General features: G+C 41.5%; 1 protein-coding gene across 2 annotated transcripts in view; it reads left to right on the forward strand.

The window, feature by feature from the left end:
• Positions 1 to 13,437, forward strand: part of LOC133401525 (mannosyl-oligosaccharide 1,2-alpha-mannosidase IC) — a 158,205-nt gene that overhangs the window by 16,079 nt on the left and 128,689 nt on the right. The window contains exon 1 of one of the 2 annotated variants that reach the window (XM_061674632.1): positions 10,347 to 10,516. The exons of the other annotated variant lie outside the window; for it this stretch is intronic. The gene's annotated coding sequence lies outside the window, so the exon portion shown is untranslated. Of the gene's footprint in view, positions 1 to 10,346; positions 10,517 to 13,437 lie in introns of those variants that run through there. 2 annotated transcript variants of the gene reach the window in all.

Here is a 13,437-nt window from a genome sequence, read left to right on the forward strand (position 1 = left end):
AAAAAAAGGTCACGTTTGTTATCTGTGAACCAAAGGCAGCGCGATAGATCGCGGTTATCGACGCATGCGTCGGGCCCCCGAGGCATCGGATATCGATAGGTTTGGCCTGGTGGCTAACCGACGGCAGGTCCCGACTTGTGTGTAGCCGCGGCGGCTAAACGCTTAGCTACTTTAGCTAATTCGACAATGTCACATGCCGAGATAGAGGAGATATAATGTAGTGTAATGATTCAGCGTTTCAGCGCGGTCGCCTCAGTGTTCTCCATTAACGCAGCAGTGAGCATGCTTTGAAGAGCTGGATGCAGCAGAATAGGGAGGCGGTAGCTAACAGATGTGTGCAATTAAGTGTGTACTCGTGTCAGTGTGCATGTGTGTTGTTTGTCTACCACGCGGGAGTTTAGAACTTTAGATCGTCTGCTGACTGGAGTCATTGAAACCTTATAGAGGGGATACAAAATGTACATGGCCCTGTTAAAGTATCAAGATTCGGTTTTTTCCCCACCTTTAAAGTCTTCTAAGACCAGTCTGTGTCCAACCTGTGACAACAATCTCCCATGTTCTTCATATGTCTGGGCTACAGGGTAAGGTAGAAAGATTGAAGGAAGACTTTTTCTGGTGAAGAAAAACATCCAAGCCCTACATGTGACAACAGTCTCCTAAATTTTAAACTGGTAAAACAATCAGTGGTACTGCTATAATGATTAACATCCATTTCATCCAAATAGCCAAAAACATACATGAATCAGTGGTAGTGGCTGTGTCCTACACGTGACAACAATCTACCAGAAGTGGAGTAATACATTCTTACTGAGGAGTAAGAGCTCCATGAAAGGAAGCTATAAGAATTTTCTTTACAAAGACATACAAGAAAGAATTTCTAGCACATACTGGCTGTGACCTACATGTTATAACAAACTCCCTGTATTCTTCATATTTCCGTAGCTAGAGTATTGTGGCAAGATGGAAGAAGGACGTTTCTTACCAAGAAAAACAGAAGCATTAACATGCATGCAGTAATTTCTGACAGACAGGCTCAGTCCTACATGTAACAACAATTTCCTGTATTCATATGTTTGGGTGACAGGATAAGGTGGCAAATGGAAAGGAAGAAGCTATTTTCTTATGATATGATAGAATGGCAAAACAGACATCTTAAAAACAGCCAAACCCAGTCAAAGTTTGAGTAAAAAAACACATGCAGGAATTTCTTGCGTGTACTGGCAGTCTCCTGATTTATTATTATTCTAAAATCATACGGTGTATAGCTATCTTTAGGTAGGTTTTGTTCTGTCTCTATCTGGATTACGGGTTACCCCGGCAACAGCCCTTCAGACAGTCTGAGAAGAATGTGGCCGCCAGGCTGCGATGCGACTCCAGCGCTTTGGAAGCGGCACGCTGGCTGGCATGAATTCGAATGCCGTTTGCTGTCACCGAGCCAACTCCGCCGTCATCCGCGTTGGCCCGCCGTCCTCTGCCAATGGCAGCTCGTCTCCATCAAGAGCCCTCACTCTCTCTCTCTCTCTCTGTCTCTCTCTCTCTCTCTCTCTCTCTCTCTCTCGTTTGTTTTGATCGAAGCTTTCTCTTTTCTGCTTTGTTAGCTTCCTTTGGCTCACTGCGCTCACTTGTGTGTGAAAAGTAACAACACAGGTCCAGCTGCTGGGCAAACAAGATAAACAAAAAAACCTTTTGCATATGCTAAAAATCTCTTCAATGTGCCCAACATGTGACAGCAATCTCCTGTATTCTTCATATGCTGAGGGTCTGAGTTAGGGTAGCAAGAAGGAAGAAAGCCTTTTCTTATGAAGAAATAGACCCTAGCCCGCTAAGTACATGTGACAACAATCTCTCGTTTTTTTTTGCTTTTAATTTATATCTACGAATTTGAATCATGTTGACTAAATTAAAAACCCATTCTGATTGAATGATGAGAAGAAATCTAATCAGAGATGCTGCAAAGGATCCTACAGCAGCATGAAACGAGTTGCAGGAATTTCTGGCACATAACGGCTGTGCCCACATGTGGCAGCAATCTCCTGTATGCTTCATATACCCACGCTACAGGGTCGGGTGGCAAGACGGAATTAAGCCTTTTTCTCTAAAGAAAAACATCCAAGCCCTGTAATTTTTTTCTCCAAAACTCTACGTGCAGGAATTTCTGGTATGTACTGGCTGGGTCATACATGTGACAACAATCTCTCACATGCTTCATAAGCCTGGGCTACGTGGTAGGGTAGCAATCCTGAAAGAAGCCTTGTCTCCCACAGAAAAGAAAAAACAAAATCCTCACCTGCTAAATACTGCCTTGTTCTATGTCGTTGTGACAACAATCTCCTGTATTTTTCATGTTTGGTTGACAGAATAGGGTGGCAAAATGGAAGCATTTTTCCAGCTAAAGTTTTGCAAATAGATACATGCAGCAATTTCTGCAAATGTTGATTTTGACTGGAATGTGAACCTTTTGGCTCTTTATTTGTATTGCTCAAATAATAAGTGCATTTTGCAGAATACAAAAAAGTAAATCTCACCCCTCAAGAGTTTCATGTGACTTCCTGAAATGTCACATGTATTGCTCGTATAATACCAAGCAGCCTTAACCTATGTTGCAATGTGTTATGTTTTTGGTTCTGCTGTGTGGTGGCCTTACTGTTATTCCTGCAGGGGTTTTTGACCGCCAGATAAACTTACGTGCAACTAAAATAAGGCAGTTGGTTACCCCTGCCCACACACACAGAGGAGTGTAAAGGTCACATGATTAACCCTGATCAGATGAGCTGAGTGTGATATTAGCTCTGATGATTCAATTCTTGCGTGCATGGAAAAGCTCCTCGGTTTCCTTTTTTTTTTTTTAAAACCTCACGCGGCTTGACATTTCAAAGTTTGGCGTCCTTAAATATCTCCGTGTCTCTGCGTTACTGCCATGGCACGAGGGTCAAAACGTGTAAGACTCAGTAAAGCGCCGACCTCACTCGAGGCAAACAAGTGTACATCTTCATAGATGGGGATCTGACACATAATGGCTTAGTCCTACATGTGAAAAGTTTGTCAACAATCTCCTGTGTTCATATTCCCATGCTACGAGTAGGGTGGCAAGACAGAAGTATTTTTCTTACTGACTGAGTGAATAGAAGAAGCAGGGATGCTTTCAGCAGCCTGAAAATAGGTGCAGGAATTTATGGCAAGTAATGGCTCTGTCTACATGTAACAATAATCTCCTGTAAACTTCTTCTATTCCCGGGTTATGAGGTAGGATAGCAATTTTTTTGGAAGGAAAACATCCACTCTCACATTAACACTGTAGGGCCAGGAGGAGGTAAAGATTTCTTGGATCCTGTACCTTCAGGCATTTTTTTTTTTTTTTTTTTTTGTTAGGCAGAGGCTTGAAGTAAGTAAGTAAATTAAAAAGGATTTATTTCAGTAAGTGTGTGAATCGTGCTGAGTGAGCGGCTTTATGAGGAGTCTCACTTGAAAATATTGAGATGAATAGGATATGAACACGCCTACAAAATAGGCCTCTTGCGCCCAGTAAGGAACAGGAAGCACCATTACTAATTTGCAGTTCCAGAGGTGGCGGCACGGTGCTTAGACCGGTTAGAACATCTGCCTCACAGTTCTGAGGACCGGCGTTCAACACAGGCTCCACACAGGACCCGCCTGTGTGGAGTTTGCATGTTCTCCCCGTGCCTGCGTTGGTTTTTTCCGGTACTCCTGTTTCCTCCCACATCCCAGAAACATGCATGGTAGGTTGATTGAAGACTCTAAATTGACCGTAGGTGTGAATGTGAGTGTGAATGGTTGTTTGTTTATATGTGCCCTGTGATTGTCTGGCAACCAGTTCAGGGTGTACCCCACCACTCGCCCGAAGATAGCTGGGATAGGCTCCAGCACGCCCGCGACCCTTGTGAGGAGAAGCGGAACGGAAGATGAATGAATGAATGAGTTCCAGAGGTTTTGCGGTAGTTCACACATCGTTTGCAGCTTTTTCTAGTGTAATTGTTCACATTCAATTCCCCAAAGTTGAATAAAAAAAAAATTGTGGATGTGTTATGTTTTAACATTTTACATGACATTAGTTCTTGTCCTTTGTGTGGCAACAGTCTTCCCATATTCTTCATACGCTTTGGTTCACGGGGTGTAGTAGTAGTGTGGCAAGACGGAAGGAAACCCTTTCTTACCAATGCAAACGTCTGAGCGTCTGAAAAGACAGCCAATGAAGTTAGTCAGTTATGTGACTTTAGTGGTTGTGTCCTTACACATGACAACAATCTCCTGTTCGTTTCATGTGTTTAATAGGTTTTTGCAAAGAAAAACATCAAAGCCAAAAATGTCACTGAAAAAAAACAGGCCAATGACAGCACAGTCAGACAGATTTACTTGACTTTAGTGGCTTGTGTCCGATGCGTGACAAGAATCTCCCCATTTCTTCATACGCCTTGGTTCACGGGGTGCAGTGGCAAGACTGAAAGAAACCTGTAGAAACAATACAAACATTCAAGCATCACTAAAAAGTTGACCGGAAACCTATTCTTATGATTATACAAAACCAAAAGTCCTGGCTGTGTCCTACATGTGACAACAATCTCCCATATTATTCATATGCTTGGGCTGTGGACAACAATCTCTCATGTCTAATATGCGTTTACAAAAAAACAACAACATATTTTTCATCACTGTAAAACCACCCAATGATGGTGTAGTCAAAACGTTTTTATATGACTTTTCTGGCAGTGTCCTACGTATGACAACAATCTCCCATTCTTTTTCGTCGAGGTAGGGAATCCTTTAATTGTAAATAAAAACATCAACCATTACGAGTTAAGTCCCATATGTAAAAACAATTTCCCGTTTCTAAAAAGTCAAATGATTTTTTTTTCAGCACTATAAAACCACCCAAGAAAATACCGTCGGACAGATTAGAAACCCAAGCTACAGAGACGGGAGTAATATATGCTGACTGTAAGTGATATTATTATGAGTTCTGGATGGATTTGTTTTTGTTTTTTTGTTTTTGACAAATTGAGTTGTGATATGGATAGATTGTGAGCGGGTGTTCACATATGAGGGCGTTATCTTGGGGGGTGGTCGGAGTGGTTCGTTGTTAAGATTCCCCTACATCATCATGGCCTACGTGAATAATTCATGAGCAGGCAACACGATGGAGAGAGTGTACGCTCCTCACCGATCCAATTGCACACGTCTCGCTTTGGATTTCGCATCACCGCCTCGTCGGTTCTTCCCGACTCGTCCTTCTCCTCTTCTCTTCCACCCTGTCTGTCCTTCTCCATATCGCTCTCTTGCCTCGCCGCTTTCATCCGCCCTACGTCTTGTTCGCACTCACCGGAGCATATTGGAAAAAACGCAAAGGAGACGGATCGTTTTCTTTCATGTCAACCCGACTCGCGTCATTCGGCCCCGGACAAAAGCAGACGGACGGCCCAGGCGAGGTTGCGCTGTTAAGATTGCAGATTAGAGGCCTACGCTGACTCATTCTCTAATGTTGTAATGTGGACCTTTATCATCTCGCCATGTGCAACACGTCTGGTTAAAAGGTGGCAAAAACGAGCTGTGTTGCTTTAAAGGCCACGTTACTTTCCATTTTCATGATCTCAGGACATTTTACCATTTTGAACACGAATGAGGTGTTTTGTACTGAATTCAACTTTTTAATACTCAAATTTTAGGAGTGAGGAAAAATCTCCATTCATTTATTACTGGATAGTGCTTGTGCTCATTAGGGTGACGGGTGAGCTGGAGCCTATACCAGCTGACTTCGGGCAAGAAGCACGGTACACCCTGGACTGGTGGCCAGCCAATCGCAGGGCACACATTGTATAGACAAACAAGCGTTCACTCTCACATTCACACCTAAGGACAATTTAGTCTTCTATGAACCGGTTTGTGGAATGTGGCCGCAAGCTGGAATAGCCAGAGAAAGAAAACAAGCAAGGAGTGACCAAGCAAACTTCATACATTAACGCAAGAGCTCAGATACAAAGTGGGGGAAAAATAAATAAAAATGGAGCAATTAAGGTTCTGTAATGCCCTCGCATGCGGGCAAGGAGAGACGTTTATTGAACGGAACAAATATTCAAATACACATAATAAATGACAACATTTGCAAGGAGGAGACGCCGACTCTGAAATAACCAGCAAACCCGACTAACTTCAGTACCTGATGTCACTCTCTAGGCCACACCCCTTAACCCATTCACTGCCATGAACGTTTGAACTTGTCAACTGGAATTCAATCTTTTTCTGCCACCGAATATATATTTGTCAAGTACATTTTTCAACATGAAGGTGTGGAAGAGGATCTTTCCCAGCTTGTCTGTGAAATTCAAGCTTCTACATAACTGTAATGACAAATAAATGCCAGTAGATGACAGAGTTGCATTGCTTTAGATTTGAAATCAGCACTGCTTTTGAATCAAAAATTAAGATTAGGGGTGAATTTTGGCTTGTCACGTGGATTATGAGGGAGGGAAAGGCCAACACGTTGGAATTCAGACACATTTAGGCACCTCACACTCGAACAGAGTATGTATATTTATGGTAGAAACAAGTAATTTGTTGTGTTTGTGTTGCAATCGTAAGAAACGATGATGCACTTCATGGAGTCAATGTCAAACGGCATGTAAAAAAATCCACTGATATTCAGCTCGAACCATGCGGTGAGTCAGCATCGCTCGTGGTGCGTTTCTCAGTTGTATATCTGTAAATAAATTATTTTGCCATCAAAAGCCCTTTCTTAGTCTTGGTTTTGTTTTATTACTTATGGTGTTACAAAAGCAAAAATAATATCAGTGTCAAAGTCACTGTTCTACATGTCATGTTTCTTTTCACAAAAACACTCGTTTCTCACCAAAAGCAGAGAATGTTTTTTGTTTTTTTTGTTTTTGTCGAAACCATCCCATGTTCTACTGCTGATTACCGGTACTAAAGAACGGAAAAAGCTAGAATCAAATGTGTTTTCACGGTGAAAGAAAAGAGTCTACTCTTTCTTTTGGTGCGTTCGGTGCTTATATTGGCACAGAACACAATATTCTGTGGGTCTTGAATGAGCAGTCAAAATGCTCTAAAACGTCTGACAGTCAGTAGTAGCACACGGTCAGTAGTAGGCAACAGTCAGTAGTAGCAGCAGTTAAAGCAACTTTCAATAGCTTGTCATCGCATCTCCATTGTGTTGTGTCGGATATCGCGTGCACAACGACTTGCCGCAGACAGCGAGCTGCTGATCAATAAGCGCTTAGTAGGCTAACACTCCCACGCTGCTGCTAAAAGAAACGCTGAAGAAAAAAGAAAACAAAAGGGCCAAATGGAGGACGAGTCGTTGCCAAAGGCTTTATCTCCTATCGAAATATCCCAAAGTAGCAACTCTCACAACTGCTATCTTCCTGCACACGGGCTCCTTAGGCTGACCTGCCAACATCTTAAGCCGACCACACTGTTTTCTGTTGTTTTCATTCAATTAGGCCTCTGATAAAAGTTTGTCATCTTCTTTTTGGAGGCCTCAACATGCCCGAAAGCTCACCAGTTTTTGCAACTGCGTGTATCCTGGGTAAAAAAGAAAAAAAAAAGTATTTTAGCGGTCGTCATCATGACCCTCTAAAAGTCACTTAGTGGGACCCATGTGTGAAGTTAAACTAGACTGCAGCCGTTTTGTACAAATTCCAGGGCTCGCACTTTGACAAACAGCTACCAGGGAAGGGAATTCGTCCAAATGAGCCCCAATCAGAAGTGGGTATCCTAGACAGATGGTGGCCGGTCGAGGGCAAAGACTTTTTTTTTTTTTCTTTTCTCTATGCCATTAAATGTGGCCAGAGCATGGCTTCAAAGTTGGATGACTTTGCAGATTTTTTTCCGGAATGTTAAAAAATGAAAAAACAGCCCTCAACACCTGTTTGACAGATCGACAAGAACTTGGGTGGACATTTCCATCATAGCAGGACACCTTGAAAAAGTCTCAACAACTCATGACTAAAATTGAAAAGGAAGTATGTAATTTTTTTGGGGTCGGCTTCTAAGGCTTTGGTGAACCCCAACATGGCAATTTGCTCTTATGAGCTCCAATCGGAAGCATCCTAGAAAGATGGGTGATGCTAACTTGCATAGCTTTTTTGCCTATGCCATCTAATGTGGGCTGGGCAGTGTCAAAGTTTGATCATTTCTTTCCCAAAAAGTATAAATAAAAAAAAATAAAAAATAAATAAATAAAGTAAGGTCAGACACCAGTTTGGCCGGTCAACATGAATTTAGTTGGACGTCTATTATGACGTGCATGAAAACATCTCAAGAACGCACGATGAAGATGCACATTTTTGTTTCAAGTAGCCATTTTGGGTGAATACTTTTGCTTTGACGAACTCCTATGAGCAAAGAGTAGTGATGTCTCCATTACAGAGAGCAGAAAAAAGCCTAAACAACGTTTTTCAACAAAAGCTATTCAATTGGAAGTTGCATTTTTTCCCGGGTTTCCAATCATAATTCACGATGAGAAACAGCTAACATCTACAGAAGAAGATCATTTTGTTAATGTAAACAGCAGGAGTGTCGTGATTAGGATGCAAAAGTACGTCTGGCAGCGCGCGTGTTTGCACAGGTTAAAAAAAATCAAAAAAAATCCAAATAATAAAAAAAAATTAAAGTCTGCACATATGTCTTGGATGCAGTTTTAGCTTGAGGAGAGTCACCTCAAAGTGTTGAGGTCAGGAACGCGCTGCAGGGAAAAAGGGTGATCTTGTAGCTGCACTGGTAGTGGAATTCAGGAAAAAGACATATGGGGCATAAACAAGACTGTTACCGTGGCAACCGCTGCTCGGTATGTGCCCCTGACAAAAGAGGGAGCTTTATATGCAGATGAACCAGGACAGCAATATAGTCGTTATCCAACACAGAAGGGAAAATACAATTTTAGTTTGTGTCAAGATTTTGATTTTAAACTCCAGTTTCACCTGACATGAATAGTACGTACCGGTCACATTGTCCAATATTGGGCCAAAAATGCCAAATTAGTATTGGCACGATACCAAAATTGTGACTAAACTACTATACCCGCATAATGTACCTCGATACACGTACTGAAACGAAAACTTCAGTAAAACAGTGTAATAATAGCAGACAAAACAACTTCAAATTATTTTTAATTTTTGATCTGTTCAAAATAATAGGATACTAATTAGGATACTCTATAAAATAAAATACAAACCGTACTTTTTAAACATTTTAAAATCTTTTTGCACAAAACATTGAACACTCTTAAAAAGTATTGAACATTTGAAATATATATTTTATGTTTTATTTGCAGAGATACGGTTTTACATGTGTATAGAGTATGCAATATATAGGTAAATATATGTTCGATTATATACCCGCAGGAGCGTGACAACTTGTAGGCATTTTTTGTCTGTACTATATGTCTGTTCTTGCCCGTATGCCGAAAATGCCGCTGCCCACTTTATACACAGAGTTAGAGAGTAGCTGCATTAAAAAAAAAAAAAATATTTTTTTAAATTGATTTACTTATTTTTAATACCAGTACTGAATGTACCGCGGTACTTTTTTAGTACCGGTACACTGTGCAACCCTTTTCCAAATAAAGGCCTCCCCCTCCCTCATCTGCATTTGAGTAAAAAAAAAAACACCACCAGCGGTGATAAAAGGATAAGAGGTTTAAGGTCTGCTGAGCTCCCAGCCAAGCGAGAAAAGAAAAATCACTGTTTTGTTCATTTTTACTATTCAGTAGCACTTTGGCTTTCATATTATCACATGTACGTGACATAACAACTAATTTCTCTCATTCCGACTCAAACATTTCCTAGCTCGAAAAAAAAACACATCAGCTAACTCTTACTTAACAACATAAATAGTGACTTATGATTAAAATGTGGCCAAAATGAGAACTGGTAATGATAACAGTGTGTTTGTATTGAGTGGTTGAAGTTAAGAAATGTGCCACTGCGACATATTCTGGTTCACGCCAAGTACTTACGTCTTATCACTTGATGGCAACGTATTTCTCTGTGCAGGTAGAGCGTTCAGAGGCCAGCCAAGGAGAGGTGGGAGTGATTAGGTGATGGGGCAAACCATTTTTTAAAAAATAGGGAGCTGCTTGCTTTTTTTTCGGTCTCACATATTTGTGCTTTTGATACGGCGACCGACTCATCAAACGACCTGAAAGTGGAAGGAACTGGTCTTGTCTTTCTCATGTCTGGTGGCAGGAAACAGGAAGTTGAGTCAGCATGGTCAGCACCATCGCTCGTTTATCAGGGTCGGAGTTCGCCTCGCAGTAGCACCCATCCAAAACAAAAACAATACAAGGATCAGGAGTTTCCCACCGCCTGTTATTGACGCTGCAAAAATGCTTTGGAAAGTGTCCACTCAGCCCTTCCTAGTGGTTGTCCCACCCCCCAACATCGTCCCCCAGGTCTTCTTTTATTGGACAACACGGAAAGCGATGGAGATTTATGAGTCATGTGTCGGCGTGGAGAAACATTCCGCATTTCTTAGCTAAAGGCGACCTGTAAGTCACTACTCCTTAAATCTGTAATCGTTCATCACTCCAATCTCTCTCTCTCTCTCTCTCTCTCTCTCTCTCTCTCTCTCTCCTTCACTCTCTGTGTCTCTCTCGTCGACCTCATAAAGAGGCAGGCTTGATAACCTTGCACACGTTTAATAGAGTTCCAGTTACTCTTTGTCCAGAAAATTGTGTCCACTCTCAACTTGAGGCCGTCTTGTAAAGTGATAAGAAAGTTCGGTCAACACAATATAGTGCGGCACGCAAGAGGTTATTACCTCCGCCGAAGGGGCTGCTGTTAGTTTGGGTTTTAGTTTGCAGGATTATAAACGCGATTGCAAAAAAAAAAAAAAAAAAAAGGGCTTGACCCATTTGTACAAAACGTTGCACAGGGAATACATTTTTGTATATTTTTTCCATAGTTTGTTCACTATTTAATAAGTGGCAATGCACAGACATCCGTAAAGGCTGGATCAATTTCATACTAATATTTACCACCAAGTTTGGTCAGAAATTAAAACAATTCAACAGGAAAAGTTCAGTTTTACAAGATATCTGCGTGATTTGTTTTTTAATGTTGCTGGATCTCTGTGATATTTTTGCAAATTATGCACAATCTGTGTTAAAAGTATTATTTATTTATTATATATTTTTTTTATTCTCTGTTTTTTTTTTTTTTTTTTCAAATTACCTAGGATATCTGTGTGAATTTTATAAAATTCTCCTACTGGCAAATATTTTTTCAATTTTGGGGAGTCTGTGTAAAAGGTTTTCTTAATTTTTTTTTTCATGATCCCTGAGTCAAAATATGCTCTTTTCATTTTGCAAGATCTCTGCAAGATGTTTTGCAGGGTCTCTATGTAATATGTAAAAAAAAAAGTAAAAAAAAAAAGGTTTCGGATCACTGTGTGATAAAATTTCCCCCCAGGATTTCTGAAAGTTCATTTTAAAAATGATTTTCAATTTTACAGGATCTCTGTATGAAAGTATATTCTTTACAACATTGGCCTCTGCTGGATACTGATTGGTCCACTCAATCGTGACCAGATGCCTACAGGCAGTAACAGTAATAATGTTCGTGCAGATTGCAGGAGCAATGCAAAGAAAAATAAATGGAGGGAAAGCCGTAAAAGACAAGTGGTGTAGCTTCCTTGCAGGCGTGTCGGTTAAAAGCATGTGTCATGCTCTCCTCTCCAGGCATTACAGACTGATCGTATCGTGAGCGCGGGGAAAGCAGGAAAAGACGCGTCTGCCCCGACTTGTTTGATTGTGGAGCGTTTTCATGAGTCAGCGCTCTAAGACATTGTTCACCTTCTCAGCACAAGAAAGACCATGACTCAGCAACACGCGCTCGCACATTCGCTCACACAGGGGGCCCAATTTGGTCTGATCACCGCCACAAATGTTTCGGCGGCGGCGTGAATCAATACGACAATTTTCGGCCGTCGCCGGGCTGACACTCAGGTTATTTACTCAGGTGGGATGCGGATGAGATTGTTGGTCGATACCTAATCCTTCCTTGAAATGCAACCCTTCATGCTTTCACTACCTCACTTTCGCTCTTAAAAGGCAGTCAAAATGGATGATTACCTCCACCAAGCACAGAGTTAGTGACTGGATTGCGAAGCTACTGCACGGGCGATTTTCACGCAACTTTGTAGAGTGGTGCCAAATGTACCAAGGGAGAGTCGTTTTTCCATTTTGCCCACGCCCCGTGATGCAAATGGTTTAGTCCTAACCGTGAATAATTAGTTTCAATTCTGTAGGATCTCTGCATGACAATACTTCCTTGCCATTATGCGGAATCTGTTTGAAACCTTAAATGCAATCTTTCTGAATCTCTGTGAAAGTTAAACGTTTTTCATGTAGGATTTAAACCCTACCCCAGAACGCAAATGGATTAGACCCATCCTTTAACGAAGAAGTAGCCTGCTAATTTATGATGAGCTAATTTCTTTCTTTCCTTTTTTTTTTTTTTGTCCTGTTCGGCTGTCAAGCAGAATGGAAGATCTGTATCCGTTTTATGCAGTTTTGCTGTGTCATAGTGGAGTTTTTAAGCTTCCGCTGTGGTTTCTTAGTATTATAATTGAAGTTTATTGAGAATCAGAGTCGAACAGAACACATTTTCGAGGGGAAAGAGAGAAACGAAGACAAAAGACAAAGCACTAATTGTAAACAGGATGAGAAAAGTAAGTCATTACATGATCTACACCAATGAGACATTAAATATGAGGGTTGCATGGGGCTGGAGCGCTAAACCCTGTGAGGGAAGGACAGGACAAGCTAGAACAGGACAAGGGTCGTGAACTCGGCTGTACAACTGAAGTGTGGTGGGATTGATTATGTAAATTATAAAAGTCTATAGGACGAGAGTATGAGTGAGGGGATACACAAGCAATTTGCATATTCATGAGTTATTTGTCGCAGTAAGTGAGTGACCCCACACCCAGTGAAAGAGTCCCAGAGGTGTGCGCCTGCGGAAACATGCAAGTGAATTGACACCGTTTCGCATGCACAAAGACTGACAGAAGTGTCGTGTAATTGCTGTGCCCGCACCGCGGAGGCTGAGGACCCCACCCAATCAATCGAGGGGCGGGATCGGGCCCAGGGGTCCACTTGAGAGCAGCCCAGTGGACGGACATTAAACATCTGAGAACCATTTGGGCAAACATTCCCTTGATCAACAATGGGGAAAATTGATTGACTTAACAGAATGGGAGAATTTCTCTGATTGTTCTGATTTCCTGCTTCCATGTTATATATTGAGCATTATAATGCTGCCACGGAGGAGTTAGCAAAGCTTATGTAACCCAAAGTTGTTGCCTTCTTTTGACAGCAAATTTCAGATACATAGCTATTCCTGGAAGTTTCCGCCATCCCGGAATTTTAAAACCCCTCCTGTCAACTTAACTTGATGTCAACGGTCC

The sequence above is a fragment of the Phycodurus eques genome, chromosome 4 (genome assembly GCF_024500275.1).
Source record: "Phycodurus eques isolate BA_2022a chromosome 4, UOR_Pequ_1.1, whole genome shotgun sequence".
Taxonomy (NCBI): Eukaryota; Metazoa; Chordata; class Actinopteri; order Syngnathiformes; family Syngnathidae; genus Phycodurus; species Phycodurus eques.